We start from the raw sequence: 22,496 nt of genomic DNA, 5'->3' as shown, positions 1-22,496 counted from the left end.
GTGGGCATTTATAGCAAAAGATTTTCTGCTGAGTGCTGCTTTAGCTGTATCCCATATGTTTCAGTATGTTGTGTGTTTCATTGTCATTCTTCTAAAACTATTTTCTAATTTCCATTGTAATTTCTTCTTTGACTCATTGTTTTTTTTTTTTTTTTAGGAATGCTTTGTTTAATTTTCATAGATTTGGAAGTTTCTCAAATTTATTTTGTCATTAATATTTCATTTTGCTCAATTGTAATCAGAAAAATATGTTTTTTTTTCAGTCCTTTTATACTAATTGAGGCTTGTTTTAAAGCCTAGCATATGATCTATCCTGGATAATGTTTCATGTGCACTTGAGAAAAATGTATATTCTGTTCTTTTGGAATAAAGTGTTTGTCTACCAGGTCTAGTTGATTTATGGTGTTGTTCTAGTCTTTTTCCTTGTTGATCTTTTACATAGCTGTTCTATCCATAACTGAAACTATTATTGTTGAAATTTTCTGTTTCTCCCTTCAACTGTCCATTTTTGCTTCACATATTTTGGAGCTCTGGTGGCAGGTATATATATATGTGTATAACTGTTGTATCCTCCTGATGGGTTGACTCTTCTGTTCCTATAAAAATCCCTCTTTATCTCGAGCAATTTTTTTAAGTTTCAAAGTCTGTTTTGTCTAACATAGTACAGCCACTCCAGTTTTCTTATGTTAATAGTTGCTGTTTGCATGATATATCTTTTCCCATCCTTTTACTTTCAACCTATTTTTATCTTTGAACCAAAATTGTATATTCTGTAGATAGCATGTAGTTGAATCTTATTTTTTATTTGCCTGACAGTTTCTAGCTTTTAATCGTACAATTTAGTTTATTCTTTTATTGTTATAATTGATATACCTTGATTTATAGCTGCCATTTTATTTTTTGTTTTTTATGTTTCATTTCTTTTTTCTTTCTCTATTCCTCCTCCAGCTTTCTTTTACTTTAAATGAATATTTTGACTATTTAAGAATTTTCTAGTTTTGGCATTTTAATTAACTCTTTTTTTCTTTTTTAAACAACTTCTTCTTTTAATGATTACTCTATGGCTTACCATATACACCTTAACTTATACAAATCTCCTTCATATTTGTACTAATCTAATACTTTGGCCACCTCATGTGATGAGTTGACTCACTGGAAAAGACTCTGATGCTGGGAGGGATTGGGGGCGGGAGGAGAAGGGGATGACAGAGAATGAGATGGCTGGATGGCGTCACTGACTCAATGGACATGAGTTTGAGTGAACTCCGGGAGTTGGTGATGGACAGGGAGGCCTGGCATGCTGTGATTCATGGGGTCGCAAAGAGTTGGACACGACTGAGTGACTGAACTGAACTGAACTGAATGCCAGTTAAACATAGAAATGCTCCTCCACAGAAATAGCTTTATTTCCTCTTTCCCTATTTTTGTGCTATTATTATAGTACTTGCTGCTACTGCTAAGTCACTTCAGTCGTGTCCGACTCTGTGTGACCCCATAGACGGAAGCCCACCAGGCTCCCCTGTCCCTGGCATTCTCCAGGCAAGAACACTGGAGTGGGTTGCCGTTTCCTTCTCCAACGTGTGGAAGTGGAAAGTGAAAGTGAAGTTGCTCAGTCGTGTCTGACCCTTAGCGACCCCACGGACTGCAGCCTACCAGGCTCCTCCATCCATGGGATTTTCTGGGCAAGAGTACTGGAGTGGCTTGCCATTGCCTTCTCCGATTGTAGTACTTATAACCTACATATATGTTACTAACACACCCAGTACTTTGTTATTATTACCTTATATAATTTAAGTTTATTAAAGAAGCTGACAAAAGAAAGGAGAGCACATAAATATTTGTAGAATATATTGTGTTTACCTTCCACTTAGATTTGATTTTTCTGTAAAACGTACTCATCACTCTTAAGATGTGTTATTTAATCTTTTACATGGCATTTGTTATTTATCACATATATAGAAGAAGTGAAGTGGAAGTGGAAATGAAGTCGCTCAGTCATGTCCGACTCTTTGCGACCCCACGGACTGTAGCCTACCAGGCTTCTCCATCCGTGGGATTTTCCAGGCAAGAGTACCTGAGTGGGTTGCCTTTTCCTTCTCCACATATATAGAAGAGGTAATAAAAATTTAAATACAGCTTAAAGAGTAATAACATAATGAATACTTGCATATCTACCACCCACATTAAGAAACAAATGCCCTCTCTGTAACCCCAATGTACCCATCCCCTATAACATTTCCCACCCTTTTTCCCAAAGAAAGATGACTTTTATATTAATAATTCTGACTTTTATTTTAATAATTTCCTTGCTTTTCTCTATAGTTTTTCCAAGTATATATTTGTCCTTAAGTAATGTAATGTTTGGACTTCCCTGGTGGTTCAATAGTAAAGAATCTGCCTGCCAATGCAGAAGACATGTGTTCAGTCCTTGGGTCAGGAAGATCCTCTGTAGAAGGAAATGGCAATCCACTCCAGTATTCTTGCCTGGGAAATCCAAAGGATAGAAGAGCCTGACTGGCAAGCTATAGTCCATGGGGTCGCAAAAGAGTCAGACATAACATACTGACTTAACAACAACAACAAATATAATATTTAGATTTGAATAACTGAATAGAAAGTCAAAAGTAGAAAGCCTACTTAAAGAAAGGTCAAGATTGCCATTATTAGGATCCCTAAAGTAGATAGGTGAATAGTTTCAGGATCACAACCTTGTCTTATCTCTTGAGAGTATACAGGAACTGCTTCTTAGGATGTCAGTGTACATGGTCACATAGCGAGTAAGAACAGAATTCATGGCAACTAGGCATCTGATAGGGAGTAGTGTGGGTCAGGAGCAAAAAGCAGAAATTTCAACAGAATGTGATCGGTGGTGGTGATGGTGGTTTAGTTGCTAAGTCATGTCCAACTCTTGCGACCCCTATGGACTGTAGCCTGACAGGCTCCTCTGTCCATGGGATTTTCCAGGCAAGAATACTGGAGTGGGTTGCCATGCCCTTCTCCAGAGAATGTGATTACAACCAGCCAAATACAAATAGGAACCTAGGTCAGACTCATGTGGGCATTCTTACCTCGTTAAAAAAATGATATAAGAGCAACATAAATCTAGGTCCTTTGAGTCCCAGCTGCTCCAAGTGTTGGGTTTTCTTGTAAATCTTGCATACTGCTGTCATCCAGGAATTTCCCTTCATTATCCTATTGAGAAATCCTTTTGCCTCCCTCTTGCATTGGACCTTCTATTGCGTGTATCCCATATGTCTGTTCTGTTGGTTTTTCTCTTATTTTGGTAGAGCACACTCTCTGCCACTCTTTAGACCGTCTATGCGTGTATCCCATATCTCTGTTCTGTCGGTTTTTCTCTTATTTTGTAGAGCACATTCTCTGCCGCTCTTTGGTAGTAGCACATTTGCATAGGGTTACAGAAGGAAAAAACTTTTTCTAAATCTTGCATTTTTAAAAATGCCTTTGTTCTTACAGTTGATGGATAATTTGATTGAATATAGAGTTCTACATTAGAAATAATTTTCCTTTAGAACTTTGAAGATATTCCTTCATCATCTTCTTCTTCCCATGCTGAAAAGCCTAAACCTTTCTCCATTCTAACTCCTAATCCTTTCAACTCCTACTCAGTTATATGTCACCTCTTTCCTTCTCTCTCTCTCTCTCTCTCTGGAAACTAGTAGGATCTATTTTTCTGTTCTTAGTGTCTCAAAAGTTCCAAATGATGTGCCTTGGTATCAATATATATTCATCTTTCTGTGTGGCACTTGGAAGGTTTTTCTAATCTAACAATTATGTCCTTCTGTTCTTAAATTTTTTTCTTATTATTTCATTGATGAAAGTTCCCTCCATTCTTTTCTGTTCCCTCTTTCTGGAACTCCCATTATTCATGCTAGACCTTCTGGCCTGGTCCTCTAATCATCTTATCCTTGTTTCTCTTATTTACCTCTAATTATCCTTGTTGGTGGCTCAGAGGTTAAAGCGTCTGCCTCCAATGCGGGAGACCCGGGTTCGATCCCTGGGTCGGGAAGATCCCCTGGAGAAGGAAACGGTAACCCACTCCAGTATTCTTGCCTGGAGAATCCCATGGACGGAGAAGCCTGGTAGGCTACAGTCCACGGGGTCGCATAGAGTCGGACCGACTGAGCGACGGAACGGAACGGATCCTTGTTTCTTTTATTTACCATCCCTTTGTCTTTTTGCTTAAATTTTTTCTTTGAAGATTTACTCTACTTTATCTTCCAAAGTTTTCTGTTTATGCTGTCATGTTTTTCATATCCAAGAGCTCATTTTGTTTCTGAGTGTTCCTTTTAATAGTATCGTGTTCTTGCTTCATGGATGCAGTATATCTTTACAAGAATGTTACATCTTCTTTGTTTTGTGGAAAGGATAATACCCTTCTTCACTTTGTATAAGCTATATTTCCTCCAAGATTTCCCCCTCCTTAATTTTTTTTGGGGGGGAGTTTATATTAACAAATTTATGTTAGAGACTTTTTTCAGACATCTGACAATTTTTCGTTGTTTGCTCTGCTGTGGTGGAGGAGATCTTTAGAAGTTCAGTTGGGATGTATTACATTTAAGACTCTAATTTGATTGCCAAGTAGAGATTTTAAGTAAGGCAGTAGATATTCAAGTGGAAGTTTTGAGTAAGGCAGGTAGAAGAACACTCCAGGGAATGAAATTTAGATGTATTGGTGTACAGAGATGGTATTGAAATCCATGCCATTAAATGAGATTGCCTGCCAGTAAATGTATGTAGAAAAAGATTTAAAAAAGACCAGAACCCTGGAGCAAACCAACATTTAGAAGGAGAGTTTCTCACTGGAGATATCAATTTGGAAGTCATCATTAGAGAGATGGTATTTGAGGTAATATCTTTACAAGGAAAGTTGAGAGAATTACAGTTTGCAATGTTAACTTAAAATAGTCAAACAGCTCAAGTGAAGAGCCTGGACTGAATTGATGCCAGACTTATCAGTTGCACCAGTTGCGATCTAAAAATGTTTTCACATTAAATCTTTTTAGTATACTTTTGCTTAGTAATTGTCTTATCATTGTTCCTGCTTGATATGGTTCAGGACTCAGTGGTTCAAATATTAGCCTACTGGTCCCCGTTTAGAAGATGGTCTTGCAACAGCATGCATGTCAGCAGCATCACTTGCATGAGAATGTTCATTCAGTACTCATACAATTCCATTATTATTACAATTACCAACAAAATGAGGAAGTCTCGCTTTATAACAATGAGGTTCCTACTTAACGAACACTATCAAAAGCTTATGCTTTCAAGGTAGATCATTTTTTAAAGTTGCTGTTGTGAATGAATGTTTGACATCTCATACTTTCAGTAGTTTCTGCTTGTGTTTTACCTTAGAGAACAATTTTCTTAATTCTTTGTGTAGCATGTACTACCTGTCTATTCTTTTCACAAAATAAAGAATACTTGAAAGTGCAAGTGAAGTTGCTCAGTCGCGTCCAACTCTTTGTGACACCATGGACTGTAGCCTACCAGGCTCCTCTGTCTATGGGGTTTTCCAGGCAAGAGTGCTGGAGTGGGTTGCCATTTCCTTCTCCAGGGGATCTTCCCAACCCAGGGATCGAACTCGGGTCTCCCACATTGCAGGCAGACGCTTTACTGTCTGAGCCACCAAGGTAGCCTATAAAGCATACTAGTACATCACAGAAAGATGGCTACAGCCTCAGTGTCAGAGCAGCAAGTTCAAGATGTCCTTAATTTCTATTCTACACACCTTACCGTGACGTTCATGGCCATATACAGTCCGGCCCTCAGCTGCCCTTTCAGCGCCATCTTCCTTGGACGCACCTGATGATGCGAGCATTTGTTCATTCATTTAGCACCAATTTGTTAAGTGGCTAAGTACGTTTTAGGTGCTGCGAAAAGTTCTGTGTGTATCGCCATTGTGTATGTTAGACTCAGTACCTGTCATCACAGAGCTGTAACCTAGAAGGGAAAGCAGACAAGTGAAGGAGGAACGACACAGTCCGTCATCCTAACCACCAGCCATCCTGATGACGTCTGAAAGCTTGTAGTTCAGGATGAACCTGTATAGTAATTGAATGCAGCCTTGAGGAAAATAAGACAACAGTAGCTTCACAGTTTCCTTGCCCATATCCTGGTCACTGACGGGTCATTTCTAATCCCAGAGTAAGGAGTTCTTGGGAACACCCCAGCACTTGGGAAGACTGCCTTGGGATTTCAGATCTGCTCTAAAGTAGATCAGTACAGGCCTTGTGGGCACAATTCAAACCAGTCTCACTATAGGGAGGCCTCAGAACCATTTCCATATCTAAGACTTTCTACGCAGAGTCCAGGAAGATAGTCCCCTTTCATGCTCATTAAATTTTGAATGGTTTCCTAGAAGCAGAGCCTGAGACTGGGAAACACTCTCTGCAAGTGGTTTATGGCGAGACTTTTCCTAAGTTTGTAAGAAGTGAGGGAAGCGAGACAGGGCAGGAGAGAAGATAAGCAAAGATGTGGTTTCAACCAAGATCTTGCTTCAACCTGATCCCATGAGAGGCTCTGTAGCATGAGTGGGCCTACAAGGCTGCCCCACCTTGAGTCAAGGGAGTAGTCTGTTGGAGCGAACCCGGGTCTCCCACATTGAGGGCAGACGCTTTACCCTCTGAGCCACCACTCTGCAGTTGTTGGATCCCCAGAGCCGGTCAATTTTAACTGTGGACCAGTCCCATGAAGAGGACATCACTTCTCAGGCATTTCTGGGCAAGCTGCCTCCAGTGGCTGAAGTGAGTTGGTAATACCTGGAGACGTGAGCAATTAGAAAAGTTAAGCAACCAGTATTCACGGCATCTGTAGCATGCACATACCAGGCCCAGAAAAGGGGATCTGATCAGGGCATCAGCTGCCTCTACTGTATCAGGAAAGTGTTCAAGACCACAGCAGCCTCCAGATGTTTTGTGTCTGTCCGTCTTTGAAACATTTTCCCCCGAGACTCCCATTTGGTATCTTTTCTCTTTTAGTCATCAAAACAGATTTCTCCGCTTTGAATTCCAAAATTATCTGTGGACATTAAAAGGTTATCATTTAAATTCTTAGGTTTCCTTCTCAGTGATCCCACTATCTGATATTAATAATTAACCTGAGGACTTATTTAATCAAATTCTTCAAACTGAGTTCACACACAAAAAGGGCAGTTTCAAGAAAGGTTGTATCAACAGTTGAATCCTAACCCAGCCATGGACATTTTAAACATATTGTTTATTTTTTTCTGCTTGGGAAGAAGTTGGGGACAGCAGCAAATGTAAGTGAAGGATCCCCTTTTCATTTACAATGTGTTTTGATTGTAGCTTTATAGAGAGCAGAATTCAATCAATGCCACATGAAATTAACTTTCTAGTCCTGAGAAATCCAAGTGAATTTCTTTTCTCTGTTGTCTAATGTTATTTCCCTGGTTTTTAATCTGACTACTTTGTGAGCTAGCATAACTTGTATTCTAGTACTCTGTGTTTTCCCAGACTATTGCCCATGCCACGAGGAAGAGTAATTTTACTGACTGTTTTGGTTAAAAATTCCAGACAGAAGCATGATCCCTATTTTCACTTCTTATAGAGGACTCCATTAAGTGTTGCCCTGGCTGCAACTGATTAAAATAATTTCATCTGCCTCTTTGAAATATCATCCTTAGGATGAAATCCTGCTTTTCAGGACACTGTCCTGGCTTTATCCTAGATAATAAAATTTTGACAAGTAAAACACATATTGTTAAATGTAAGAAAATTTGCTAATTTGAGTTAAGTAAAAAACATTAAAAATTATGTTGCATTAAATAATTTTAACTGTTTCAGCAGATATGTTGTCTCAGCACCTAATGTGTTCTATGTTGGAGCCTCTGAAAATGTAGTAATCAAGTTCATGGATACACAAAATCATTTCCAATGACCATTGCTGTTAAAAGTTATCCTGGCAGAAGTTTTGCATATTCTTCTGAGCAAGTTAATTTATCACCAGAAAATAAATTTCAAAGCTCTGCAAGCCTAACTGTATGTATTCTTCTTATAGTTTCTTTTTATATGCAAAATGTTTCTTTATAAAAGCCATATGTAGATGGTACACTGATCCTTTTTACATATGTGGATAAAGATGGGGAGACATCACACTATTGAGTTCACTAGTTAGTGAGAGGTAAGTCCCATATGATTTTATATGTAAGTAAGTGGGACATGTTAAATAGAGAATCTGCTTCTGATTTGGGGGCAATGTAGAAAAATGTAAAAGTTTGAATGAAGCAGATAAAGGTTATTAGGTGAAAAGATTTGGTGACATGAGTTGAAACCCAAATCAACCAACACATGTACTTGTTTTAAAATTACACAATAAACACTAGAAAGAGATAATTTAGATACCTAAATATTTAGATACTTATTTATTAGGAAGAAAACAAATGTTAATATATAGAGACATAAAAATAGGTTTGACTTGATTTTTAAAATTCAGAGAAGTTAGAGAACAGTTTGAACATTTGTTTTCCTAAACTATGTTAAACATTCTAATCCCATGGTTTTCTAGAAAAATTAATTTTTTCCCTAACATATGTATCTATCATAGGCTTTTACTACTTTCTGTTTGGACTTGAATCAAGCAAATTTTCTTCCAAACAAATTTGCTAACAATGCTCAAAAAATAAAATTTCAAAATTCTATTTCTATAAAATATACTGATCATATGCAGTGTACTTGAAGAGGGCTACTTGCTAATTATATAATGACCAATGGACATGAAAATCATCATGAAAAGAAAGATTTTGATTTTCAATAAAAGTCTGCTGCTGCTGCTGCTGCTAAGTCACTTGAGTTGTGTCCGACTCTGTGTGACCCTATAGACGGAAGCCCACCAGGCTCCCCTGTCCCTGGGATTCTCCAGGCAAGAACACTGGAGTGGGTTGCCATTTCCTTCTCCAATGCATGCAAGTGAAAAGTGAAAGTGAAGTCGCTCAGTCGTGTCCGACCCTTAGCGACCCCACGGACTGCAGCCTACCAGGCTCCTCCATCCATGGGATTTTCCAGGCAAGAGTACTGGAGTGGCTTGCCATTGCCTTCTCCGCAATAAAAGTCTAGGTTTAACTAAATAAATATGAGATATTTTATTCACTTACACTACTATGTGATAAATGATTTAGTCTGTTCTCTACCTGATATCTGAATCCTCCCATTCTCCCACTCATCTATTGCTGATTAACTTTTAAGCTTCTTGCTGGAGAAGACTCTTGAGAGTCCCTTGGACTGCAAGGAGATCCAACCAGTCCATTCTAAAGGAGATCAATCCTGGGTGTTCATTGGAAGGACTTATGCTAAAGCTGAAACTCCAATACTTTGGCCACCTCACGCGACGAGTTGACTCACAGGAAAAGAGTCTGATGCTAGGAGGGATTGGGGGCGGGAGGAGACGGGGACGACAGAGAATGAGATGGTTGGATGGCATCACCGACTCGATGGACATGAGTTTGAGTGAACTCCGGGAGTTGGTGATGGACAGGGAGGCCTGGCATGCTGTGATTCATGGGGTCGCAAGGAGTCGGACACAACTGAGCGACTGAACTGAACTGAACTGAATGTTTCTTAATGACATTTGGTTATCTCGTCTATTAAAAATTGAATTCTTTAGTGATTGTCATTTTTAATAGACATATTCCCTGGATCAATTTTTTAAAAGTGATTGTTTCAAACTAAATTTGATAAGAAACTAAAATATAGAGGTGTTTGTAGAAAAATATATTTACTGTTTAATTTTATATAATTTTTACATGTTGTGTATAGATAACAACTCAAGTCATTTTCATATATACCTAAAAGACATGTTTTTATTATCTTAATATATTTATATTTAGATAAGTTAGTTAATAACATATGATTAATATAATCGTGTTTCATAATTAAGATAATAAATTATATTCTCTTAATATCTCAGTTATATAATATTCACCCATTAATTTTTTAACAGATACAACCAAAAGACTTATCTGGAAGACCAAATGCAATTTCACATGTATATTTAGAAGTTTTATCTGCTCATTTTTCAAAAGCAGCAAAAATTCCACTAGGCTACGACAATGGATTTCTCGACATTCAGGCAGACAAATCTATTTACGATTCAGATCAGTCAGGTATAATAAAAGAGAATTATAATTTCTGGAGGGAAAGTGAGATGGCCTGATTAATGGTATTAGGACAAGTGGTTTATTTTGTGGTGAAGAAATGGAGTTAATTTCCAAATTACACCATACACAAAAGTAAAGATCTGACAAACTAAAGGTTAAATTATAAAACAAAGAATCAGCAAAATATGAGTATAATTTGGAGGTAGAAAGATCTTTGTTAGAATGATGCCAAGACTCCTTTCAAAATAGGTTTTTAAAAAAACAAAGTGATGTATTATAGAACTTAATACAGAGGCTGAATTTTAATTTTAAAAAATCTAATTTTCAATTCTCAATATCATCTTCCTCTCTAAAAATATTTCAATTTCATATTAACATTGAAAATTGTGAACTATATTGCAAAATTCACCTAACTATGTCTGCCTCCTTGTTTCCAGTTCGAAATGGTTTCAGTCTTCTTTCGGGAAATTTCGTCTACAAGTTATCTACAAGTGTGGGAAGGAAGGTTGATCTAATGGGGATGTACTGAATGCAGCTGCCCTTTATGAATGACCATTGACGATGGTGTTAATTAGATAAACATCATCTAATAACATAAGATGGAGATCAGTTTAGTTCAGTTGCTCAGTCGTGTCAGACTCTTTGCTACCCCATGGACTGCAGCACACCAGGCTTCCCTGTGCATTACCAACGCCTAGAGCTTACTCAAACTCATGTCCATCGAGTCAGTGATGCCACTGAACTATCTCATCCTCTGTCATCCCCTTCTCCTCCTGCCCTCAATCTTTCCCAACATCAGGGTCTTTTCCGATGAGTCAGTTCTTCACATCAGGTGACCAAAGTATTGGAGTTTCAGCATCAGCTCTTCCAATGAATATTCAGGACTGATTTCCTATAGGATTGACTGGTTTGATCTCCTTTCAGTCCAAGGGACTCTCAAGAGTCTTCTCCAACACCACGGTTCAAAAGCATCAATTCTTCAGTGCTCAGCCTTCTTTATGGTCCAACTCTCACATCGATACATGACTACTGGAAAAACTATAGTTTTGACTAGATGGACCCAAGATGGAGATCACCGACATAATTTTAGCATCAGGTCCCTCCCAGTATGCAACTAACCTGGCTTTAGACTGTCAGAACTATTTCTTAGGCACATGATCAGAAGTGTCTGTATCTAAGGAGAAGCTTCCATCCTTCTATGCACGTGTGTGCATGCTCAGTCGCTCAGTCGTGTCTGACTCTGCAACCTCATGGACTGTAGCCTGCCAGGCTCCTCTTGTCCATGGAATTTTTCAAGCAAGAGTATTGGAGTGGGTTGCCATTTCCTCCTGCAGGGAACCTTCCTGAACCAGGGACTAAAGCTGAGTCTCCTGCGTCTCCTGCTTTGGCAGATAGATTATTTACCATTTAAGCCACCTGGGAAGCCCCCCAAAATTTGTTTTCCTCCCTCTTCTTAGATTTTAGCATGGGATGGGGTTGGCCTTATTCAAATTTGATGCCTCCAGTAGCCTTCCCTGAATGTGCAAGCCTACTTTGTTGTTGTTTAGTCAGTAAGTTGTGTCAAACTCCTTTGTGGCCACATGCATATAGCCCACCAGGCTCCTCTGTCCATGGGATTTCCCAGCAAGAACACTGGAGTGGGTTACCATTTCATTCTCCAGGGGATCTTCCTGACCCAGGGAGTGAACCCATGTCTCCTGCATTGCAGGATTCTTTACTGCTGAGCCACTGGGGAAGGCCTCCATGTACTCCAGTATTTAAACATGCAGATTTTGTATTAGAGAATGCTTCACTAGGTTCTGTCAACACAACTTACTGCTTGTGTTCTTTCTCCTCTACTCTATAATTAATTCAGACACCAGTGAGCTGCAGTCTTTCTTATCTATCAGTGGTTAAAAATACAAAAGTTTATATAAAACTAATTTTCAATAAATTTAATAATATTTTAATGCAAAAAGATAAATATTTAAAGGAACCCCATCCAGGGAATTTTTGGTGAAAAGAATATTTTTTTCCACTTTACAGTTCATGTACAACATCCTGATTCATCTTTCCCTTTAAACTTGGATTTAATGTTTTTGACTTTCTTTACTTTCAATTTCATGGCCCTCATATTGTAGGATTATTAATAATTTTGTCAGCTTATGAGTTGAACAGAGTTTCTAGTAATGACAATTTTTTCCTTACAGTAAAAGAGTTTATTCATTGGATGAGAACCTGAAACCATTGCAAAAAGAAGTTACCTTAACTTTTATAGCAAGTATGCCACTAATTTAAATAAAAATTTAACTATGGCATTTTCATTACATGAATAGCTTTCATTATTATAATACCAGTAAAATATGGCATTAAATTATCCATTATTGAATAGCAGCAAGTATATATTTAGCATCTATTGTGGGTACAATTGGTAATTTTACACTTCTGTTATCCTGACTGACTTTTTTGTGTGTAAATTTAAAGTTAGTTGAAATACATTTTGATGGCCCCATTAAAGAGCGCCTTTTGGTGGCGTTCTTTATACTCTAAAGTGAGTCATCTTAGTTCATATCCTCTTGTTGTTCGTGAAGCGTGGGATTGTGGTGCGGGTTGTAGCAGTGTAATTGTGGAACCAGTGAGAAGTGCACGGTGTGCGTTATATCAAGACAACCTCATAGATCACTATCATTATCTCCTGTTTATAGACGAAAAGACTGAGGCGTGGAGAAGTTAAGGAGCCACTCAGGTTATAGTTATTAGCTGAATCAGGCTTCAAATCCAGGTCTGTCTTTCTCCAGAGCTTCCACACGTAGCCTTTCTTGATTTATTTGGGGGATTATGGGATGTGTCCTTCATAAGCATTTGAGTTCAGAAGGGCAAATAAGCACACATAACCCAGTAAGCCAAGTAGGGGATGATGTGGGACCAATAGCAGACCAGCCCGAAGGGAAGGAAGTGCTGGAGATAATTATTAGATTACTCTGGAGGGAATTATGAAAGGATGAGATCAGGCCCTGAGCTTGATCTTTAAGAACCAAGAGAGGTCTTTAAACCACAGAGAAGGTTTGATAGGGAAAAGTTGGACCACGTTTTGGGTCCATGTTAAAGGCACAGAGGTCTGGAGCAGGAAGAAGCAAGGTACAGAGATGACCATGGCAGTGAGTGGATTGGTGGCTGCCAGGCCTGGAAACTCCCTGGAGAATCAGTGGCAGCTTTGTTGGATTATTTTACATTGTGGAAGTTCTTGGAGGGGACAGCAGGTTCAGGTGAACCTGTCATAGAGGTAAATGGCCCCACGGAACCCATTGTTTCCTTGTTAGAATTCCCCACGGGGAGACGACATTGAACAGGTCAGAGGCCATTGCTGTGGCTTTGTCCCAAAGTGATCTTGAAGACAAAGGGAGCCCGGGAAGTCTTTCAGGCACAGCATGACATTGTGTAAACAGTGTTTGAAAATTATCCTGGAGGTCCTGTTCAAGAAGAAGATGGTGGAGAAGAACCTCACTGGGAGTTTATTTAACATATTCTAAATATCCTCTGAATCGTGAACTTCCAGATGTTCAAGCAGGTTTTAGAAAAGGCAGAGGCACCAGAGATCAAATTGCCAACATCCGCTGGATTATGGAGAAAGCAAGAGAGTTCCAGAAAAACATCTATTTCTGCTTCATTGACTATGCCAAGGCCTTTGACTGTGTGGATCACAAACTGTGGAAAATTCTGAAAGAGATGGGAATCCCAGACCACCTGACCTGCCTCTTGAGAAACCTGTATGCAGGTCAGGAAGCAACAGTTAGAACTGGACATGGAACAACAGACTGGTTCCAAATAGGAAAAGGAGTATGTCAAGGTTGTATATTGTCACCCTGCTTATTTAACTTATATGCAGAGTACATCATGAGGAACGCTGGGCTGAAAGAAGCACAAGCCGGAATCAAGATTGCTGGGAGAAATATCAATAACCTCAGATATGCAGATGACACCACCCTTATGGCAGAAAGTGAAGAGGAACTCAAAGGCCTATTGATGAAAGTGAAAGAGGAGAGTGAAAAGGTTGGCTTGAAGCTTAACATTCAGAAAACGAAGATCATGGCATCTGGTCCCATCACTTCTTGGGAAATAGATGGAAAAACAGTGGAAACAGTGTCAGACTTTATTTTTTTGGGCTCCAAAATCACTGCAGATGCTGATTGCAGCCATGAAATTAAAAGACGCTTACTCCTTGGAAGGAAAGTTATGATCAACCTTGATAATATATTAAAAAGCAGAGACATTACTTTGCCAACCAAGGTCCGTCTAATCAGGGCTATGGTTTTTCCAGTGGTCATGTATGGATGTGAGAGTTGGACTGTGAAGAAAGTTGATCGCCGAAGAATTGACGCTTTTGAACTGTGGTGCTGGAGAAGACTCTTGAGAGTCCCTTGTACTGCAAGGAAATCCAACCAGTCCATTCTAAAAGAGATCAATCCTGGGTGTTCATTGGAAGGACTTATGCTAAAGCTGAAACTCCAATACTTTGGCCACCTCATGCAACGAGTTGACTCACTGGAAAAGACTCTGATGCTGGGAGCGATTGGGGGTAGGAGGAGACAGGGACGACAGAGAATAAGGTGGCTGGATGGCATCACCGACTCGATGGACATGAGTTTGAGTGAACTCCGGGAGTTGGTGATGGACAGGGAGGCCTGGCGTGCTGTGGTTCATGGGGTCGCTAAGAGTCGGACACGACTGAGCAACTGAACTGAACTGAACTGAACTGAAATATCCTCTGTACTTCTTTTGTCTGTTGAAAATGTGCCTTTCTGCCTTAGACATTAGTCTTTGTTAACAAGCCTGACCAGTTGACAGCCATCGCCTCAAATCCACATAAACACCATATGGGCTTAATTTCAACAAAGTTTCATAGAGCTTAGTGAATATTTCTGTAAGAACTACCAATTACATGTTATGCTCAATGTGTGACCTCTGTACTTAAAGACTGTTTTAAAAAATGAAACATTTTTTCTTTTCATTCAGAAAGGATCCAGAAGGGTCAGAAGTTGCTGAGACAAGAAAAAAAATTTTACTGGAATTATCAGTTTTCCTGACTTCAAGATTCCATCTAATGCTAAGTATTTAAATGATTTGTTGGTACAGTTGTTTCTTTTAAAAGCAGTGAAGGTAACTGGGTTATTGACCAGTCTGCTGGAGCCATCAGCATGTGACTGAAAGATGCTGATGTTCCTTGGTTAATCTTAGCACGCCCGTGAGTGTCCTTCCTTCCTAATGGAAGGTGGCACCTGCGGGGACTCTTCTGCATTGAGATGCAGGTACTGATACAGTAACTGCCAGCAGTAAGCACCATGCTAGTCTGTTTACTCAATTCGGTGAGCCCCTTAGACACTGTGGCAGATCACGCTCCCAAAGTGTTCAGCATGAAATACAAAAGAGGGAAAAATGTGCAACTGGAAGATGTCTTCCAGCAGTGTTTAATATTACATAGAGGCTTTGGAATTTTCTCTGACATTTATTTTTAGAACTTGGAAGATACTCTGAGACGTGATTTGAGGCTTTTATATTGCGCAATGCCTTGAAAATGTAACACTTCAAAGCAGTAAGGGAAGTCACATTTATGGTTCTCCTGTTATGAGCCAAACACTTTGCTAAGTCCTATTATCATTCCTATTTCAACATAAGGAAATTTAGGCTCAGGGAAATGTATAAGCTTGTTCCTTTAATGGTGGAGCTGAAATGGAAACCCACATTTCACCAATGACCAGATTCATCCTTACTCTTTCCTTCAATAATATAACGCTGCCACTCAAAAACTGGCCCTAAATTGTAAAATTTCCAAAGCTATGTACTTATATTATTTTGACAAGTTTAACCTGATTAAATGGTCCTAGAAATGATGTCTTGATTTTCTAGTATACTATATAGTACATTTATTAATATGATTAAACTTCAAGATTGCTTCATTAACTGTGTAATCAGTGCCACTAAGTGAAAAATACTTTCCAGCTCGATATGTGTATATTGTACACTCAGCTCAGCTCAGCTCAGCTCAGTTCAGTTGCTCAGGCGTGTCCGACTCTGCGACCCCATGAATCACAGCACACCAGGCCTCCCTGTCCATCACCAACTCCCGGAGTCCACTCAAACTCATGTCCATCGAGTCGGTGATGCCATCCAGCCATCTCATCCTCTGTCGTCCCCTTCTCCTCCCACCCACAATCCCTCCCAGCATCAGAGTCTTTTCCAGTGACTAGAAAATGAATTAATAACGTAAATTTCAGTATGTGTACAAGTTTTCTTAAAATGAACTTTTTGTTTATGATTTTAAACCATTTTTCAAATATGGTATATTAATTAGATGGAGCATAAATCTGAAACTGCTGTCAGAGTCATCTAAGCATGGAGTGTGGCCAAGAACTTTGGAACCGAAATTACCAAGTTTAAATCCCAGCTCTACCACCTTTTAGCTGTGTGTTCCTGGGCAAGCTGCTTCACCTCTTTGGGCCTCATTTTTCTGATAATAAAGTGGGGATGATAATATAAGCTACTCTCTGGTATTTTGGTGAGGATGCAGTGTGTTAGCATTTGTAAAGCACATACCAGTGCCTGTATGAATATTAGCTACAATCACTGGGTGAATTGCAGGTATATTATTTGATGATACCTAAAATTTTTAATCTGTCGCTTTCACAGGTATGGTTTATGGACAATTAAAGCTAAATACAAAGAGGGCTTTACAACAACAGGAACTGCATATTTTGAGATTAAAAATCATGGTAATCTCTCATAAATTACTCAGATTTCCAATGTATGTTTTTACTAAACCATTCTCAATAACTTTGTTGGCTAAGAACTCATTAAAAAAATAAAGAAAGGGCACTGAGGAGTGGCGGCAGAGGTGGACTGGGAGTCAGAAGGGCAAGACCTGGGACTCATGGCCCGGCTCACCTCAGTCCAGTCACTGAGCTCTCTGGACCCTATTTTCTTATCATCGTTCTGAAAAGGTCAAGTCCTATAAGAAGGTAGGATCAGATAATGTTCTTGCAAGATCCACGGTTTTTTGACTCTCTTAAGGATGACCTAGTCTGAGCTCCTCATCTAAAGATGAGTCCAGGTAAGAAGAATCAGACCCCGGGGAAACGGGGAGACCGATCTAGGCTCTCACAGCCAGTTTGTCCAGTTGGGAATGAGAATGCAGGATGCCCCTCTGAATCCCAAGCCAGTGCTCCCTCCTATCAGTCCTAAAAATCGATGATGTGTTTGGGCAATTACAAAATATACTTATTTTGGAACTGTCTATATTAATTTTACTAGTAGTTAACTTATATTTCCTTCTGTTCACTTCCGAGAGGTATTTACTGGAATGTTAACTTGTATGTTCTTATGTAAACTTGTTAAAGCTATTTAAACGATGATTTCTGCCCATCAGGTTGATGGGAGGCAGAGAGGTGTTTATAATGAAGAAAGGGCAAGCATATGTAAAAATCTGAAACATTAACATGCTAAAACCACAGCAACCGAACACCCTCTGGACCAATTAAACTCAACTTCGGAGCTGTTTAATAGCACGCTTGGACGCTGCTCACGGTCACCAGGTCCTTGCTCTGTTTTTCTTCAGGATGCTGGAGGGCACTTTTCCCTGACACAGAAAGGGGCAGCCCAAGAGTGAGGCCCCCACTCTCCCCTTGTACAGTCAACCCCTCACCACCTGCCCTGGTCACCCTCAGCCAAGGCCCCTTTCTCTCTGAAGGGCAGCCTTCTCCCACTGGGTCATCAGCCTGCAGAGCAGTGCATGATAAACAGGATTGTGAAACAGAATCACTTCTCGGACAGGCATAAGGAAAACACATAGATCTGTAAGCAGTTAGAAATGTTATTTGTGAATTATAGTATCAAAGAGTTAGAAAGTCTAAAACTCCGCTTTGTTTTAATTCATTTTTATGGGGAAAGTCATTTTCTACAGTTAATAACTAGAAGATGTCTCTCCGATATGCAATTTATGCTCATACTTTGGACACTGAATGTAAAAGAGTTGCTAAACACAAGATGCAGTTTGATAAATATCTGTCAGACATTATTAATATGTGAAAGGCTTTACGAAGATAAACAAGTTCAAGACATCCTTGTGGACCTCATAATTTGATAGTAACGTGTATGCTATAGTAAGGACATGGCTGCTGGAGCAGAGAGATGAGCTTGACCCTTTAGGGAAGGATGAAGAGGCCTCCGGGATACTGATGACCCTCGTGATGAGGAGGGAAGTATCTGTTCCTGATGTTGCTCCAGCTCATTGTACTAAAGTTTCTTGTTTGAAATGCAGTTACAAGTATAGTTTAAACTGTATAATTTTTTTTGCTTAGGTTTACATTCAGTGAAACCACACTTCTTTATCTTAGTAGAACCAGAGAATTTCTTCATTAGCCACAAAACCTTTGAGGACATCAAGATTACTATAAAAGCTAGGTAAGAAAATTATTATTTTCAGATTCATTTAGCCTCTGATGGCAAGCAGTTTCCATTCAAGAGTTAAAAATTTACTTATTGGTAGTGCTTGCCTGGAGTCCTGTGTTGAGAAAGACTCTGAGGTTCATTGTCAAACATACTGTGGTTAATAATATCTGCCATAGCTGTGGGAAGTGGGTTCAAGGAGATTTGCCCGAAGGGCATTTGCTGATTCCAGTCTTACTGTTGTTTAACAATCTTATAAGCAAAGAATCCTAAAGACTGAAATATCATGGTGGCTGTTCAGGTGACTGTAACTGTTTAAGTATTAAAAATATGATATGAAAATATTCTCTTATTTGTTAATATTAATTGATCATACAACTTATTTAAGAAAAGTGGTTATGGAATTAATTGAACAGGCCCATAAATCAAGTTCATAGGAGCAGTGGCTTGCCTGTTTAATATTTAAATAAGGAAAGTTAATGTTTTTCTTTGACTGAAAGGAAAAATATGAGGCTAAATTTAAAATAACAGCTCCAGTACACGTTAGGAAGATGTGATGTCACCCCTTTTGCTAAAAGTATCACTTGGGAGACACACCCTGCTGTGGTGTAGAACTGTGGCCTCTCACAAATAGGAGACCTGGGTTCTAGTTCATTTCTCCACTAACTCACCATGAACTTAAAAACTGTGGGAAGTTTGAGTAAGCTCTTTTTATACCTCTGGGATTAAAATAGGAATTTTTATTCATAGGAATAAAAATACATCTATATCTCATTACAATAACTGCTTTATCAAAAAAGGGGGTAATTGTATTTTAAAACAAGTATTCTTACAATAAGAATGTAACTGATATCTCATCACAATTATTGCTTTATCAAAAAAGGGGATAATTGTATTCTTTTAAAACAGGTATTCTTACAATAAGAATGTAACTGAAGCTAAAGTTTCTGTTTCTTTTGGGATAAGAGAAAATTTAAATGAGAGCAGAAAAGAAATGATGCTTGAAGCAAAACAGAAAACAAAGGTAAAGAAGAAATCAAGTTACCTTCATAGAAATGGAGAATTGGGGGTCAATTCATCACAATGTAGAGATTAAAATGAGCTTTCACCCCTAAGAGTTCACAGCACCAAACAGAACATAACAAAACCACGAATACTTGGGACTTCCGGAAGTTCTACTAATGAAAGCAGAAAAACTGCAGTGATGTTTGTCTTCCATTTTGAGACTTGAGTTTGCAAAAACCTACTCTCAGAGGCAGTTTTCTCCCTTTATAGACATGATATCCTGGACCTGAGATGAGCTTCCATCAGATAGAGATTGCAAATTATAGCTTCAGTTTCTGAACAGGATGAGACATGGTTTTGAATCAGAGATTTTCAGCTTTACCCAGGGTTATTTCTCCATGACCTGAGGCTTCAAGCTTAAAAGAAATGACCTAAATATTAATAAGTTGAAAATATATGCCTTAGATGTTGATGTATGGCAGAAACCAAAACAATGTTGTAAAGCAATTATCCTTCAGTTAAAAATAAATAACTTTTTAAAATATGCATGCCATAGAATCAAGCTTATGCTTTGTATTACCACTAGCTGTAGCTATAATGTCATTGTAAAGTGAAGATTTTGCAGGCTGATGAAAGTCAATTTGTTTATCCCTAGCAGTGAATTATTCTCTAATACTATATCTTCCATATTTTTGTCCTCTTTTCAAAAACGGATGATTGATGGAGTTGCACAAATCATTTTTAGCACATCAGAAGCAATTGAAAAACTGTCATATTAAAGTCTAAAAGATTTAAATAACAAGTATCTTAATATTTTTGTGGAAGTCCAAGAAAGTACAGGTGAGTTCCAAGCTGATCTATAAATTCTTTTCTCACATTTCTTTCTTTTTACAAAGTTCAAATAGCAATCTGCAACTTATTATTAGTGCAATGTTGGGCAAATACAGTTACCAGACATGCTCTACCAAACTACCATCTACCAGCTCCGTGCAGGGGAAGTGCTCATGAAAGACATCTTTCTGCAGTGATGATCCCCTACTGCCACATGTAAAGGATAGCCTTTTAAGTCATTGAAAGGAACAGCTAATGCTGGTGCCAGACAATTCTGCTTGCAACAAACAAATGATATATTATAATTATTCACATATAAAGGCATTCCCGAGTCATTTGAGTGTCTGCTTACATATTATTAAATATTTAACACATTTTTCTACCACATTACCTGGTAAATTTTTGAATGTTGCCTTGGAAATGGTAACCAACTATTTCACAAGTGAGTGTCTCTTCTCACAGGATTATCGACATTCTGCTCCATTACTTTAAAAAAAAGGGAGGGAGGAGGGATGAATGATCTGATAAATAGTCTGGAGCAGGATGTGCTGTGCTTAGTCGGTCAGTTGTGTTCTACTCTTTGCGACATCATGGACCGTAGCACTCCAGGCTCCTTTGTCCATGGGGATTCTCCAGGCCAGAATACTGGAGTAGGTTGCCATGCCCTCCTCCAGGGGATCTTCCCAACCCAGGGATCAAACCCAGGTCTCCTGCATTGCAGGCAGATTCTTTACCAGCTGAGCTACCAGGGAAGCCCAAGCACACTGTAGTGGGTAGCCTATCCCTTCTCCAGAGGATCTTCCCAACCCAGGAATTGAACCAGTGTCTCCTACATTGCAGGTAGATTCTTTACTAGCTAAGCTATCAGGGAAGCTCCTGCAGCAGGATACTGTAATTTAAATTGATGAATAAGCATCTCACCAACCTCATGCAACTGCACTTTACTGGTTCATGGAATGGCCAGAATCTTTCAGGGTATGTGAAACAAAGTGAAAGTGAAGTCGCTCAGTCGTGTCAGACTCTTTGCGACCCCATGGACTGTAGCCTACCAGGTTCCACCATCCATGGGATTTTCCAGGCAAGAATACTGGAGTGGGTTGCCATTTCCTTCTCCAGGAGATCTTCCTGACCCAGGGATGGAACCCAGGTCTCCCACAGAGTAGGCATTGTAGGCAGACGCTTTTACCATCTGAGCCACCAGGGAATAATCCGAACTTAGATTCACAATTGCATGTGAAGTGACCAAGGGTTTGACAAATGACATGTCCTTATCCAAATTAAGAAATAGAAAAGGAGAGAGTGGGCTCCTGTGCTTGTCAAATTCTCGGCTTGATCAACCTATTGTTCCTTTAGGTAAACGCTTCCAAGAAACCAAACTAACTGAAGTCAAATATGTCTGCTCTCCTTACACACTGGATCTGGTCGCTACTTCTCTTTTCCTGAAACCTGGGGTTCCATATTCCATAAAGGTTAGATGATTATAAAATCTATTATGTTGACCAGACCGTAAGGGTGTTCACTGTGGGGGTGAGGGATAATACAAGCCAGTCACCAAGTCTGTGAGGAAAAACAGCAGTCTAGACATGGGAATCATTTCATCCCATCAGTGGCGTGACGGAGCGCACGCGCGCAGACACACGCGCAGCCTACCTGCAAGCACATAGCACAGTGTCAGTTCTGATTAAACAAGCAATATCTATACATTGAATTGAATGTAATTCATATTATATATCCCTGGAGTGGTTAAAGTACCAACTTAAGAGAACCACATTTGACTCCTGAACTAAATTCTGCTTGGGGCTTATTCTAGGTTTTCCTATTGTAAAAGGTTCAACATTAACTACTGAAAGGAATTTGGCCCAATCGGCCCAGGTGAGGGATGCGTTCGCCCATTTCGTAGGAGGGATTACAGTAACCTTAAAAGCAAAAACAGTGGATAAAACTCAGAAGAAGACAGATCTGGTTCCAAGAAAAAGTACAACAAATTATATTGATGGAGTAGCTTTGTTTATGATTAATATTCCCTCTGATGTGACAGCTCTGGAGTTTCACGTGAGCCAAATTCTCATTTGTTGCATTTTCTAATAGCCCTTCAGTCGGTGTGGTAGCT

At 39.2% G+C, this 22,496-nt stretch overlaps 1 pseudogene; it reads left to right on the top strand.

Annotated features, from left to right (window-relative positions):
* The first annotated feature begins 7,214 nt into the window (after positions 1–7,214).
* LOC129557194 (complement C5-like) overlaps positions 7,215–22,496 on the top strand; it is a 30,799-nt pseudogene continuing 15,517 nt past the window's right edge.

This window comes from Moschus berezovskii, chromosome 7 (genome assembly GCF_049115385.1).
Source record: "Moschus berezovskii isolate FMDL1 chromosome 7, NW_MosBer_1.0, whole genome shotgun sequence".
Taxonomy (NCBI): domain Eukaryota; kingdom Metazoa; phylum Chordata; class Mammalia; order Artiodactyla; family Moschidae; genus Moschus; species Moschus berezovskii.
This window is presented reverse-complemented; position numbering and strand designations above follow the sequence as displayed.